The following is a 13,771-nucleotide window of genomic DNA, read 5'->3' as shown; positions in this document are numbered from 1 at the left end:
TCCAATACTTTTGTCAGATGAGAAGTCAAAAATTCGAGCATCTCAATTTTATTTTATTTTCGCGTGTTTCGTCATATCCCATTAACCGTTTGATGAGAGAATCAAAAGATTTTCGCACACAATTATTAAATACTTTTATTTTATTTTATTTTATTTTATTTTATTTTATTTTATTTTATTTTATTTTATAACAGTCGTTGAACAGCCAATCCAATTTTCAGAGTTTACGACTATCAACGTTCAACTCCGTAGTCTTGTAATTTTGAACCCAATCCAAAAGATAAGGGAACTCTTGGATCAAGTATTGAGAGAAATTGGCCTTCGTGGAGAACTTTTTGATGTAAGTAACCCACATTTGTATTACATGGAGAGGAAAACCACGAAGTTCTTCCACAGCTAGCCTGACGGCAGGGGACTCTAACTCACTCCGTCTACCACTGAGGATATTTTACGTCAGCAGTGTGGTTGGTGCAAGCCGAATGCTGAATTCGTATCTCCCAGCCATCGGATTCGAACTCGGTTCACCTCATCGGAGGGCGCCATCATGGCTAAAACACAGTTATTAAAAAAAAAAAAAAAAAAAAAAAACAGAAGTGAAAAATTATTTTTAATTGTTCTTTATTATTCCGTTTATTAATAATCCAATAAGAAGCTGAATTGCATTGCACTGCATAAATTTTCAGATAATACAGATTTTAAACTAAACTTATTTTAAACTAAAACTTAGGCAGAATCGGTGGAATAGTTCTTGAGAAATAAGTATATGACTTCTTTAAATGTTATAACTCCGAAATAATTTAGAAGATTTCTTACGTTAGATTATGTGTATATTTTGTAGAGGTTATGTTAAATATATATCTTAGGTATGATATAACTTTTCACAATAAAAGTGCTTTCTAAAACGAGAAACCATACCATTACATATTACAAGCCATTACCATTACAGGACATTAAATACCATTACAAGAAACCATTACATATTGTCCAAATTTGGTTACCACTCTATTATTTTTCATTTTCTCTGTTTTGTGGCTTCCCCAATAAGACCTTCGATTAAGCTATGAAGTTGATTCGAATCCAAAAAATCAAAAAGGTATCCGTCCTCATCAATAATACAACATATCATCGCTTCCGCGTGAAACAATTATTGAATATTTGAATCAAAATTAACATAACCTCTTAAACATTCGTATCACGCTATTTTGTGAGTGAGAATTTCTTTAGATTTTTATATGAATAAATATTAGCTAAATCATTTTGAACATGCAAATTGTACTTTGTGGTTGAAAAGAAATATTTGCTATATTTTGTAACTATTTAAACACTGCGAAGGCTATTTATTTTTAAAATTATTCGCAATATGAATTTTCCGATTCAATAATTCGTAAATAATTCTCTGCTCTTTGTTTTGTCGCTACGTTTGATTGTCTCCATTTCATTTAACTCGATTATACTTTGCATAAAAAAGTTATTTTAACAATTTGTTAGCCAACGTTACAATTTCAGAACATGGTATTTTAAATAACGAGATTAAGCATAAAAACTTACTTTCTGTGACGAATGTGATCTTGACCCTCAAAAGGTAGCCGCAATTTGAAAATTATGGTCCCTAAAGTTTAGACAGGAGAGCAATCTAAAATGCAAGCCCCCTAATGTTAATTTAACTTGCGTATCTAGATATGCCCCGAAACTAATGTAGCTAATCGAAAAGTTTACATACACAATCTTAAAATTTGTTTAAACAAAGATATGGATCCGGGATAGCCTGGTTTTTAGGGCGTTGAGCCCCCTGTCCAAGAAATCGTGAGTTCAATCCCCGCAGGCTGAAGACTCCCCGTGTAGTAAATGGTGACTGGTGCATGTTAAATCTATTGCGTCACAAAGTTCTCCCACAACAAATCATACCTCTGGGGGGACTGAATTGGAGATTAATTGTTTTCTGGTTCAGGTCAAAACTACAATCTGTGGATGAATTAATTGATGTATAAATGGAGCCCCACCCTATAAACGTGCGTGACGTATGAGTGTAGTAAAAATCTAATTCTGGGCTATGGATGGCGCCACTAGTAAATAAGAACAATTGCACCCCCTGCTTTAATGGCCTACGACAATAACAACATTGGTAACTTTGAGTTTAATTTTTTCAAATCTGTTTTGTTTTCATCATTTACGCCTGGCGAGTTTTGGAATGAGTGATTTGTTTCGAGCTCTAAGAACTAGTGAACTTTTTACATCCTAAATTTCTTTCAGATAATATTGATTTATTTCTTCCATGTTAAACTTCATTATTTATTTAAAAACTTTATTTATTAAAAATTTTTGAATAATTTTTGCAACAATTTATTCATTCAAATGTGTTTAATTGATTTTAATAAAGAATTTAAAATTTTAAGCTTAAGTATGCTTAAAACTTTGAAAGCATTACAAAAATATCTTACAGCCATTAAAATTAAAATTGAGTAACTGAATTTAAATTCAACAACTAATTAAAGCAACTGCATACTTATTTAACTATATTATAAAAAACTTTTAATTGCAGAATTGTATTTTTTCACAAAAAATTATTGCAGAATTTAAAATACCGCACGTGTTACATCTCAAATTGTAATTAAGCGGCGATTGCCTTGTATTTTATATGTATCCAAAGATACTGCCAAATGAAGTAAATATCCATCATCAGTTTATTTATGAAAATTAAATAAAAAGGATTTAAAGCGTATTTAGAATGGAGACTTGAGAATCACTAAGCACATGAGCTGATTGCTGACTTATGACAAGCATGCATGATGTCATTGTTAATGAGGATGTCCTGATCTATAATCATTTGTCTTCGCGAAAACCTTTTATTCACTTTAAATAGTTTCCAGCTAATGATATCTCGTTATTAATAGAGAATAATTGTGACAACTGAACTTTATCTACGTCCTGTACATCTCAAACACAATTCATAATTGTAAACTGTCATTACCATAATTAGATTTCATCTTGTGAAATTAGTCTTTGGTTGGTAAGAAATCAAAAATGTAAAATGAGAAAAGAATACTTTTCAGCGATTTCAAGTGAGACAAAAATAAGTAGTGATGAAATAATAATTAATCGAGCCAGGATTTTGATATTCTAAGAATATTTTCGAAATTTTAATAGAAATGTGTTCTCATTATAAGCATTACATATTTCATAGCTTTTAAAAATTTCTTTAATTTCATAAATTAATTTTTTTAAAAGATTCTTAATCCAGTTTTAATTCAATTAAACCAATGACTTAATTTTTATTACATTTCATAAAAGACAAATATAAATATTTAATTCTCTTTTTAAGAATCAATGTAACGGCTAACTTTTTTTAATTCAATACAAATATACAACTAATTAGTTCACTGTCACGACAAAACTGAATATCAAAATCTGTTTATTAACTCGATTCCTTCAGCTACTTTATTTCCCTAGTCACAAAAATGTTTCTGTTACTGGATTACATTAATTCTCACAGCCTTTACACGGATTAAGCGTAGCCAAATTAGTTAAAATTTAATCTTAATAACTTGGGGTTGGCTTTGTTTTTGGCTATTTTATCTTTCGATAAATTGCCAACTATGAATCATCCCATGCTTCTAAGTGTCCATTAGAAACAATTCAGTAACTGCTTATTAAAAATTCTTGGCGTTAAGCCTGGGTGTTTTGCCCCTCAGTCCGACCGTAATAAATTTACAAAAAAATTCATCATGTTTAAAAATGCATCTCTTCATCTTTATTATAGGAGGTACTGTTAACTATTTTATTTTTTAACCATACCACTAATGCTTCATCACAAAACTGCTAATCAATTATATGAAAGTTTAAAATTGAAGGTTAATACAGATAAAATTTTCCTCCAATTTATTATTTTCTTCAATATTTAATACTGTCGATAAAAACTAGTTTATTGAAAGTCGATTAATTCATAGAATTTATCAACTTTCATCTAATTTAACTTTCATGGAACTTAAGATTACACTATAAAAACAAATTAAAACTATTTTTAAGGAATATTCTTAATATTCGTTAAGTTTATGGAGGAAGATTAAATATTCTACGAAACGTTACAGTTATATTATGAACAGAGTTATGTCAATTTTTATAGGAAAAAAATATTATTAATTCAAACTAAGTATATGATAATAGAACGATTTAAAAAAATCATTTCTTAGGTTTTAGATAACTTAAAATCAGAATGTGTTTAGCCTAATATCGATCATTGTTCTTTCGCTAAAGTTTTTCTTTTAAATTTTCGTTGTTATCGTGAGACTTGGAAACTTAACTATTAGCGATTATAATGGGTAACTAGAAACGATTATAATGTGTAAAATATATATTTCATACAATAAAAATTTATAATCGTTTACCGTGTCATTAAGTGACAGCATTAAATTATGCATTAACAAATCATTAAAAAATATTTCATGTATTTCCTCAGAAAGTCATTTGGTAAGTTTTTAACACGTTCGTTGAGGGATTACATGATATCACCTAACAAAAGCCCTCCTTGCAATTTGTGACATTAAAACAGGATGCATATTATCCTCTATTTTTGCAGAAAATAGGTTTTCTCATGAAAATACCAAATTGTTTATCAAAATAAACTTATTGAACAATTTAAAAACTAAAAACGAAATTTAAACTTTAATTTTATCTTTATGCATTTCGACTCTTCAATAATATATATTGTTTAACCGCCTGCACTTGGCAGGCAATTAACGTGTTAAATAATTGGAAATTTAACTATTAAAAATGATTATAATGTGTAAAATATATATTTTATGCAATAAATATTTTACAATCGTTTAACGTTGCATTAAATGGCAGCAATAAATTATGCGTTAACAATTCGTCAAAAAATATATCATGTGTTTCCTTAGAAAGTCATTTGGTAAGTTTTTAACACGTACGCTGAAGGATTACGTGATATCACCTAACAAAAACCCTCCTTACAATTTGTGACATTAAAGCAGGATGCATATTATCATCTATTTTTGCAGAAAATATGTTTTCTCATGAAAATACCAAATTGTTTATCAAAATAAACTTATTGCACAATTTAAAAACTAAAAACGAACGATAAACTTTAATTTCATCTTTACATTACGATACATTACCACTCTTCAATGACATACATAGTTTAACCACCTGCACTCGGCTGGCAATGAACGTGTTAAATAATAAATTGGTGAATAAATTACAGTAACCAGAGCATTCAAAAAAAGGTCTTCAACAAGCAGCCCACCGATAATATTTTTGTACTCCGCTTTATAACCCCATCAAACAATTTAAAATAATAGTTTAGTGAGAAAATTAAAAAGAGCCGTAATGATTATTTTACGATGAAAACTAGTGACTCGTAATTCATAGCTGATATCGCATCCTTCGGTCAAAAGACTGAAGTCGAAAACTAAAACATGCTTGACAGATTAGCATTATGATTATTTTTTAGGAATTTTAATCGACAAATACTTTTACATGATACGTTTCAACTAAACCAAAAGATTGTCAAACAAACTAGGTCTAAAATAGTATCGTAGTATAACGTGTGTTTTAGTATTGTTCGCTCCAGACGATACGAAACCGTATTAAATAAATAGATTATACTGTTGAATCAATTTTTAGCCAAATACCTTCATTTTAAAAATTATAAAACCTAATAAGCTATATTATATTATGTGACAAATGTGTATCTCTGGGGTTTCTTTATTTAGTGATAGGGCATCTTGAAACAAAAGGTTGAAGAACTTTAGTTTTAAAGAAGACAAAGATTTTAATATCATAAGTTTCCTTCCCTTCAAAAATTAACTAAATTTAAGTTTTATTGTCAAAAAAATAATAAATAGTATCAATTATTTTATCACAAAAATTATTATTTAAGTTTTGAAAAAAATGCATTAATGTTACAATACTAAAAGAATACAAAAAATTTAATTCTAAATTGACAAAACTTTTTGAAAAAAACACGCTTAAAAGCAGCAGAAATTTCAAAAAAAGAAGGAATAAATGTAGCAATAAAGGAAACGAAGGAAATAAAAATAAAAATATGATCACCAAAATATGACCAAAAATAAAAAAAATTATTTTCTGATGATTTTGTTTGAGTTTTTTTTCTGAATTAGTTCAATGTATTTCATGCTTTTTTCCTGGACTTCTATACAAAACCTTCGGGGTACTGAGGGAGTTAATTTAGGCATTTTCCCTCTCTCTCAGTAGAAAAGGTTTTGTTTTATGGCTACCGGAGCCAGTACCCCCTGAAGACGTCGGCTTCGGTGGTCATTTATTTATATTTTTATTTTTATCTGTTTCGTTTCCTTTATTGCTACATTTAATGTTACAATGTTACTTTATTTTGATTGATAGTTATTCATTAATCATTAGGATCGCTGATGCTGATGCTTTACTAAATTTTTGAATCCTTCAACGTAAAAACTTTATGGATAAAAATTTATGAAATTTGGCACCATTTTAGAGAAATGTTTAAGAAATATTTTGATGCTTAAATTTAATTGCTAAGGACATCATTTCTTATACCTAAGTGGACTTCTTTAAAGCAGCGTTATTCAGTTTAGAAAAAAAAATTTGTTCTGCAATGTCTTTAGGTGAGCATTACCTCTAACATTGCTTAAATTTTGAATTAGTTTTTGAGTAATTAAATAATTTATTTTGGTGGTTTGCCAAATTGATGGCTGAAAAATTACAATTTTTTGGAGTCACGTACTTTTAAGACTGAATGGGGACATTAAAGATAAAAATTTAAAATAAAAGAAAAAAGACTTTTAACATTTTTTTCTTAAAGTTTTGTATTAGTTTTATAGTTATTAAATTATAGTTTAATTATTTATTTAATCTCGTATTATTTAATATTGTAAAGTTAACAAAAAATTCGTATTTGCATGTGTTAAAAAAAAATCGTGATACATTCTTGTATCATCTGCCATTCGCGACTGGAAGAAAGTTCTGTCTCCCTTATATTAATTTCAAAATTAATATAAAGGCATAATTGGCATAATTAGAAGTTTATAAACTATTTATGATAAAAATTTACATTATGTAATATTTTTCTTCAAATGTCAGTCTTAGTAAAAAAAAAACATTTTACTAAGATAAATTAAATTCATCTCCTTTCATTGTTTCTTTAACTGATTCAAAATGTATACTTTACGATCAGAAAACTGATAATTTAGCTTTGTTTACGTCTTTTTTCAAAAATAAATTTATTCTAAAAGCTGTGATACCGAAAAACAATACAGACTGTAATACGGATTCCTTGTAAACAGAAGTCTGCTCTAATTGAGAAACAAAAGATTAACGAAAACAACTTTATCGTTCGAAAAGTAAAAAATTACCGCGTGAATTTTCCTTCATTCTTCCATTATTAGTTAAACAAGAAACCACTGTCTGGCTGTGAAGGTTTTGATATAATCGCATCTTCTATTGAAAAGTAGATTAAAGTGTCTGGATTTCTTATTTCCTCATTTCATATTTCATCCTTTTGTGCTTTCCTTATTACTACCTATTTTAATTTTTTATTTTTTTAATTTCAACAGTTCTTTTCAACAGTTCTCAATTTGAATATACATCGAAAAATAAAAATGAATTGCATGCGTATACATTTTTTTTTAAATCATCAGTTTGACTATTAAATAACGGGCCATTTCCCAGTTTCATCGTATTCGTGACTCGTAATTCATTTATTTCTCCAAAAATACTTCATAAATATGTATCTTTGGCTAAAATATCATGGAATCAAATTTAAATATATGAAACTATTCTTACTTAGATTCACAGAAGAACAACAAAAAAAAACCTACGTAAAATTATAATTTTCAATTTTATTTCCTCCGTGCGGAGTTAGCCATTGAACAAGATTGCTCAAATACTTTTCGCTGTGCTCTCAAAACCTAATTTGATCAGTGATTGTTCGGTCACTTGTCTGATGCACAAGGTTTTCAGTGAAGACCACTCTTAATGTATGTTTTTAGAATCCTTATTGGAAAAAAAAAGACAAAAAGTGTATATATTGGGGGACACAACAAATCAATATGTAAAGCATGCTTAAGGTAAAAAAAGGAAAATAATAAATAAAATAAATAAAAATATCACGATAGTTTTATATTAACATCGTCGCTTAAGGTGATTTATATATGCATTCTTAAAGTGATGACAATCACGGTAAAAAAGAACTGCTAGCCAAAATATTTCTTAAGTAGTTTATTTCTGGGAGCTAAAATAAAAAGAAATAAAATTTTATATAAACGCTGAAATAAAAACATATTTAATTCAGCAGGGATTTTTTCAAAATAAAAATTATATAGTTATACGTTAAACTTTCATTTGATACCTTAGCTACCCCAATGTTGCTAAATTCAAAATGTTTTTACCTCAATGTTTCTATTTTCAAGGGATAGGGGCCACTGCGCGGCCCAGGTGCCCAGTTTTTCTAAATAAAGCAAGAAAGCATTTGATACCTTAAGTCGACGACTGCATATTTTTGTAGGAACGCGTTTTTATATAGAGTGCAAAATATTTAAAATTCTTTTCACACCAATTTGCATTCTGGTTACCTTAAAGTTGAAACATCAAGATGGATTGGAAAAAAGGTCTTAAACTGCCACAGGCACCCAGATCAATTTTGATAATTATTAATTAGATATGTTAAAAGTAAAGTGAAAACGAAAAAAATTAGTTTTACATTTTAAGAATGCCCACATTTAAGCTACCTCCTTTTATTTTTTTTCCATCGAATTTTTTGAATCCCAAAGAGGTTCACGCATTGCAACAGCCAAACAGCCACCGTCTTTTCAAAAGTGAAATTGTTGAGGGGGGAAATAAATAAATAAAAATTATAAATGCATTCATTGCTATAATATTTTGTCATGCAAATGTATTCAATAGATAAAAATCATTCGCCGAAGCGAGTTATTTTGGCAGATGAAATCTCATTCAGGATTATTTTCAATGAAATTTACATTATCTTCTTAACATCACAAAACATTTCCTCCAAGTTGAAAAACGGATTTATATAGATTAATTGGAGGATAAAAGTTATTGCGGCTTAGGCATACGCAGAAATGCTTTTTGAGTGTTTTCTTACCGTTTATTTGTTTATTTATTTCGATCAGGAAATCTTTTAAAATAATGTAGGGATAAGCTGAGTGACGCTGGGAAATGTGAAATTTCAAAAGTAATGTAATTAGCACAAATAAAAGTAGGAAAAACGTTTCTTATTAATGATATTACATGTTTACAGTACGCCATTTACGTTTTCATAACAAAATGCCACTGACTGATCCCTTACTTTAACTCTTTGACGCAGATGAAACATCAGCGTTCCTTTTATATATATATTTTTTTTCTAATTACAAGCAAAAATATATTTTGCTATTTTTTAATTATAAGAAACTAAGATTTTTTTGGTAGGGCACTGGGCTTACGTCCAAGAGGTAATGGGTTCGATCCTCACCGACCGAAGACTCTCCGTGTAGTAAATGGTGACTGATGCAAGTTAAATCTGTCGAGTCGCAAAGTCCTCCACGTTCCCATAACAAATCAATACCTCTGGGGGATCCAGGAATTTCCTTGTCTTCTGGATTGGTTCAAAATTACAAGGCTACGGAGTTGAACATTAGTAGTCGTATACCCATAAATTGGGTCGGCTGTTCAACGACGGATATATATCTAATAGTCTAATATTTGTACTAAAATATAAAATCCAAAAAAAGTAGTTTGAACAATTTATTTTTCATTCATATTCAAAAATTTATTTATAATTTATTTTGCAAATTAAAGAAATTTCCATTATGAATAACTGTTTCTCTTAGATCTAATAACTGAAAATAAGTGCAAATTTGAAAAAAATATTGCTTGAAAGATTTTACATTCAACATGGAAAAATACCCCGGTGATTCATACTGTATTTCAAAATTATAAATTATTAAAACTCTAAACATATTATTTTTCTCTTATTTTGACCTAAATCAATACAAAACAATGAAAAAAATGTGAAAAATATGTTTCATAAAAATTCTGCGTGCGAAGATTAATGATGACAAAAAATCTGTTCCACGCCCAAGCATTCCAGTCTTTCTAAAACAGGCTATTTCAGTCCCTCCCGATGTCATCTTTAATAAACACACAGATTGACTTTATTTTGACAACGTAAACAATCAACATACTTAATCCATGCACTTCCTTCTGTCAGTACTTCAATTTTATCCGATTTTGCCTCTGTCTTCTTTTTTCCTGCAAATTTCATTATTTAAAAGTTTCCCGTCTCTCTGTACGACCCAGTATAATATACATATTTTTAATGTATAAATTGTAGATAATAAGATATATTCTCGTGTTCTCGCACGTTTGTTGCTTCTATTGTTTTAAAAAAGACAAATAGAAAACAGAGAAATGTTATGTATATGCATATGTTTCTATGCATATGTTTTTTTTAATCAAATTTATTTATTATGTTGTTTAAAATATTCTGCATACGGTAAATAATACTTAATACTGATAATTGGAAAGATAGCATTTGGCGCCTCAGAACTAAACGTTACAGACATGCAGATGGACACCTCTTGAAATGCCACACTGGCCTGGGAGACTAAATATCATGTTAAATGTAACGTTGCTCTCGAAGTACTAATATATTAATCAGAGTTAGCTTTTGGGAGTCAAAAACTAGTAAACTCGTAAAAATGACAAGAAGATTTAATGAGTTTTATGGCATCAAGCTTCAAACATTTTCCAAATAATCACTCAATTAGTATTAATTTGTTAAAAATATGAATTTAAGATGTTCGTAGTAAACAAAAATCCCATTTTTGGTTTTTGTTAGCAGGGTAGTTCTGGCAAAACGGTTTTATCTATGTTTAAAACTGTGACATGTCATACAATTGCTAATCCTGATCCTATCATGTGAGTACGTGTTAAGATCAAAGCTCTTTCAAGACGTGTTACATTGAAAAAAAATTACAAATAAATAACGTTATTGTGCAAACGAACAAGTAGTATTAGCATAATAATGTTCTTTTGCAGTTTAAGAACATTTATTTTGAAAACTAATAAATCACTTTCTATTTAACCTTTATTTGTCATATTTTTTTGTTTAAATAATGGAAAGATAACCTTTCAAGGCACACCACCTCTATTACGAACCCTCAGATCATCAATTTCCCTTTCAAATGAAGTCTTTTCTACCATTTTCATTTTCCATAAAACAATAATAATAAATAAATAATAAGCTGCCATAATTCATTTCACTGTAACTGCATTCACTTAACCTTGTCTCTGATGAAGCATCACTTCGATATTTTCTCTCTCCTCCATTCCACTTGGCTGAGGGAAAATAATGGCCATAAAAGAGTTCATAAAAATCTCATCTCTATCTGACTTTTATAAAGAGAAAAGTACCTTAATCATCCTAGCCGCCTAATGAATACCAGTGTGAACAATCGTCCTTGGAGTCATATTAGTCATAGCGGACTGTCATTGCTTATTCAAGTCAGCCATTATGCATGTCCTGCATGCATGACCTATGAGCATGGAACTCCATCATCCATGCTTCAATGGCTACAACTAACCTTTTTGTTTAAGCATTTTGTTGCATAGTTTGATAACCGTTATGGAATCCTTAATTATACGTCGGGGAAGCGTAGAGAATTAAATGCACCTTCACTGCTGTCTTCATTCTATTTTTATTGCAATGATTGAATTTTTTTAGAACTATTAATGCTATGAAAATCCAAAACTAAAATCCTATTAAAAAACAACGGCTCATCTTATTATTATATCTATATTAAGTTTTTATAGTTAAATTTAAAGTATACTTTATAAAGTAATTATGAGAAAGTGAGAAAAAAAAAATTTTTCATCAAAACCAGTGCGTTTTTTCTCATACTATGTATTTACATTCATTGTCTCTTTTACTGCTTGGAAATCTTAAGTTGAGCTTTCAGTGAGAACGGAGGCCTATCTTGTGAGTGATAGACAGTACTAGCATCGAACTCTAAAAGACGTTTTCCTGTTACTCCATACCTAAGTGCATCATCATTTTGCAGCCAGACTTTCATAGAATTATCTATATGTTATTTTTAGTATGATTTATCTTACTTATTTAACTCTTCAAAATATCCACAAGTTCTTAATTGGATTTATCTAGGGAATTTTTTAGGAAAATCAAGTATCATTATTTTGATTTTCCAGTATTGCCCATTTTGAAGTTTTGACCAGGTGACGTGTCATGCTATAAGTCCCTCAAACGTCTGCATGCATGGAATAATCCCACGCATTAATTATGTGTTCTCTGTTAAATTCGTTGTACCTAATATCAAGGACTAAGATTACAGCGCCATTTGCTGAGCAAAATATCCCCCAAAAATTGTTTTCAGGCTGTGTGTTTGACAGTTTCACACTTACAGCTTGCTTACTAAAAATTTAAATTAAAAAAAAAGCTTGTCCCAATTAGTTTGCATATGTACATGACACAGTATACAATGATATGACTCGAACTGGTTTATAGCTGATCTTTAAAGATAGAGTGAGTAGTCTAATAATTTTCTCCCTTAATCGTATCATAGAACTTTTTGTATGGTATATGTTCTTTGATTTTGCTCTTTGTTACTAATAATTCATATGTTATCACAAATACAAATGATTTAGAAGAGATTATACATGCATTTAAAATATTATTTTTAACAAAATAATATGGACAATGCTTTACCAGGTATATGGAAGCAGCCCTTCTCTTTGCTGCAAATATTCTGAAAATTTTTACATAGTAAAACTGGTTGCCAATTTTTGAGATCACAATGAAAGCTTTTAGAAATGGTATGACAATTTGTATAGATCAAAATGAGTGGAGGAGAAAGTTAACTTTTTACGTACGACGCTTTATATGCTAAAACTAGTTATCCGTTTGTTGCACCATTCAGAAGAAAAAGGTTGAAAGCTTCTTTCCTTTTTAATACCAGAAATTTTAAGCAAGTTCATCGTAAAGTAAGTACACTAACTGGGTGCATTGTTGAAAGTTCAACCCTATTCTAAAAAATAATGTAATGTTACAGTAAGCAACTTATTTTTCTTAATTTTTAGCGAACTAAATCATTGGGCGGATAATTAAAAACTGGAAAGGGAAAGGAAAAGTTTTTAGTTAATAATATTTTATTTATTTTAACATCTACATAATACAAAGTACGGCTTATGGATAAGAACAGATAGCACAAGTTAAGGAAGAATATCATATCGATACATTCAGTGTTGCAGTGGGATTCGAACCCAATACCTCAACACTGCAAAGCATTTGGTAAAACGGCGAAACTACTTGGTTTTTGAAGCCCTAATAAAAAGAATTATTTTATTGATACCCAGTTTTTGATGTTATTAAAAATAATATTTTTATATTTATAGTGTTAAGAAGGGAAGAAGCTTCTAACTTTTTCTGCTCATTTTGATTTATACAAATTTTGCAAGTGCAAAAATGGTGCCATTTCTAATAGATATATATTTATCGACATTTTGCATCAGCAGAACAAATCGCACCATTTCAAAAGAATATATATTCTTAAGGTGGTAAATTATAGCTTACCAACATGAGGCACTGCATGTGCAATTTCTTAAGGCAATAAATAAATAAAATTTGAAACGAACAAATAAACGAATGAGATTTGTTAAAGCAATAGAACCCTATAAAACTTTCGCAGAAAAAAGTATGAAACTTTTAGATTTAGATGAGTATAATGTGTTATGTTCAATAATGTAT

General features: G+C 29.3%; 1 protein-coding gene across 1 annotated transcript in view; it reads left to right on the top strand.

Annotated features, from left to right (window-relative positions):
• Positions 1-13,771, top strand: part of GV1 (nuclear protein GV1) — a 45,978-nt gene that overhangs the window by 29,065 nt on the left and 3,142 nt on the right. The gene's annotated exons all lie outside the window — the stretch shown is intronic.

The sequence above is a fragment of the Parasteatoda tepidariorum genome, chromosome 10, assembly GCF_982258835.1.
Source record: "Parasteatoda tepidariorum strain Cologne lab strain chromosome 10, Ptep-v5.0, whole genome shotgun sequence".
Taxonomy (NCBI): domain Eukaryota; kingdom Metazoa; phylum Arthropoda; class Arachnida; order Araneae; family Theridiidae; genus Parasteatoda; species Parasteatoda tepidariorum.
The sequence above is the reverse complement of the archived record's forward strand: the minus strand, read 5'-3'. Positions and strand labels throughout refer to the sequence as shown.